At 49.3% G+C, this 2,499-nt stretch overlaps 1 long non-coding RNA gene across 1 annotated transcript; it reads left to right on the forward strand.

Annotated features, from left to right (window-relative positions):
* The first annotated feature begins 37 nt into the window (after positions 1-37).
* LOC122185169 lies at positions 38-2,255 on the forward strand. Its single transcript, XR_006180770.1, has 2 exons — positions 38-379; positions 1,993-2,255. It is a non-coding gene; the product is annotated as an uncharacterized LOC122185169 (long non-coding RNA).
* Positions 2,256-2,499: the final 244 nt, after the last annotated feature.

Genomic DNA, 2,499 nt, shown 5'->3' on the forward strand with positions numbered 1-2,499 from the left:
GGGGGGGGGGGGGGGGGGGATGGGGGGTGGGATGGAAGGGCTGCTCCCGCGGATTCTCTTTCCCATCGGGTTCGGCTGCGAGAGGGCCCAGAGAATGGAGGGAGAGAGGCTGCGGTGCTTCCAGCTCTGGTCCCAGCTGTGTCGCGGCGGTCACCGGGCCGTGGGCAGCCCCAAGCCCTTTCTCATAAGGACATCTAGTGGCACCACGACGGACGGCACTCGGTCCCTCAGCCCCTCTCCGCCCCGGGTCCCCCCAGCCTCTGCCATCGGCTCTACCACCCGCATACTGCTTAACCCAGACAGGGGCAAGGCTGGATCCTGCCAGCGGTGGCCCTGGGACACGGTTTGTCACCGAGATGGGGACATCTCCAGGAGAAGGGTGAGCTCAGGGGGATTTCTGAGCTGTTGTGAAAAGGTACAGAGCTGCAGGACAGATTGTGGGAGGCTCCCATCCCTTTGCAGGGATGCGAGCACACTCTAAAATATACAGAGGTCCTTTGGGAGAAAAATGGACATCCCAAGGAGGAAAGAGCTCAGTGGGAGAGTGCTGGGATGGTGCAGAAGAGCACACACACAGGGATAACGTGGGACACCTGATGAAGGTGTCCCTGTTCATTGCAGGGGAGTTGGTCCAGAGGACCTTTAAAGATCCCTTCCAACCGAAATGATTCTGTGATCCCATGAGCTCCTGGAGCTACAGGACAGACCAACCCTCCTTTGTGCAGCAGAGAGGAAGGACAAACGGGGAGGTGGGGAAGACCTTGAGCTCTGCATTTCCCTAGGAGAAACAAGCAGACTTAAATACACAGAACACTGGGACTTGGGTTCCAGCAACAATAGCCACAGCTTTCCTGCATGAAGTGTGCAGAGAGCTGGGATGAGAGCAGTGACCCACACACAAGCATATCCCATCCTCTCATCAGTATCTTAGTCTTTCCAGAAACATTCTGCAGCAGAACGACGTATGCATGGATGTGGATATTTCATGGAAATAAAACAGAACCCACCTGCAAAGAGCTCCATGCAATTAGGGTGAACACACCCAGTGTGGAAGGATCAGTGCTGTGCGCCAGGCACACATCTGCCTCCACGCAGCTATTTCCTAGCAAACCTCTTCAGAGCATAATGACCATGAATAGCGTGGACTTGAAGAGCATTTCCATTACAGAAAGGGCATATCATCTTCTGTCTTTATTCAAATGAAAACAGTAATGAAATCACTGCCGCCTAATGCAGATGCACTTGGTTAGACATGTACTCGCTTTTTGGGTTTGTTTTTTGTTTTTTGCTTTTCTGTTTCATGGTCAACATTTATGCATTCCTGTCAGAGAAATTGCTTTAATTTTCCATTCTGTTTCAAGACCCTTTGCTGAAAACAGAAAGTATTATCCACTGAAGAACTGTGAATTAACTCCATCTAATATCTTAGGAGCAGACCTAACACCAAATGGCATTCACTTACATTTTTAATGTACTGATGAAGTCATAGAAATCACTAACTTAGAGGCTGGCTCATCAAATTTTTCTTGCTAAAGCATATCCCATATCTCCTACTCTGAGTCTCCCCTAGAGACCCCATCACTTCTTTTAATGATTTTCATTGTCTAGCATCAATGTTTTAAGGCTGGCCATGAATGATGTGGGTGAGCGAAGTTCTAAACTTCACTTGGCTTTTCATTTCTGGTGTCAGAATGAGCCTGAGCTGTTGGTGTTGCTTGTTTTTCTCCTTGTGCTGGCCCCCAATTCAGATCTTACATGTGCTCATTTGGCTTAAACAAGGCTACATGCAGACCTCTGGACCAACAGAGCTGCCCTTCCATAAGGACAGCTAGAGCCTGGCTATTGGGTTGTCCCAGCAGCCACCACCCCAAAGCATGATTTTTTTAGAGGTTTCTTAGTTGCATTTCCCAACATAGCCCTTTACATACCCAGTAGTTATTCAGCACACAAGTTTAAATCTGCTACACCAAACCTCTTTTCTTCCCCTTCCAGGCTCAGCAAGTTATTATTCTGTGCAAGCACGATGCCCTCCCAGGACAACACTACAGGACGGCATTTGCTTGGATAAAACAGTTTGGCATCACTTGCTCTTGAGGAAATTTGTGGTCTGTGCGTTGGGGAATGACTCAGTGGAGCCAGGAGCTGTCTGAAAGCCCCCGCTGAGGATTTGCTTTGAGCACAGCCTGCAGGGCTTGTGGGTGGGCAAACAATGTGGCTCAGGAGCTCCTGTTCAATAAAATGAATTTGTCTCCAAATAGGCTTCGCCTTGTTTCACTCAAAATACTTCAGCTTTCTGCACTGTAACACACAAAAAAAAGAAGGTTTGGTTGAAAAGCTGCCATGCAGCAGTGATGTCCATCTCCAAACATAAGTGGCTCTCATGCAGCTTCCTTGCATGCTGCCCCCCTGCTGGCCTGGCAGGTGGTGGTCCCCAGGGCTTGGCCCTGTCACCAAGGCCAGAGAAAAGTTAAGGACAAAAGTTAAGGTATCAGATTTGCT

Source organism: Lagopus leucura, unplaced genomic scaffold (assembly GCF_019238085.1).
Source record: "Lagopus leucura isolate 7727_CA_CO unplaced genomic scaffold, USGS_WTPT01 Super-Scaffold_100027, whole genome shotgun sequence".
Classification (NCBI taxonomy): Eukaryota; Metazoa; Chordata; class Aves; order Galliformes; family Phasianidae; genus Lagopus; species Lagopus leucura.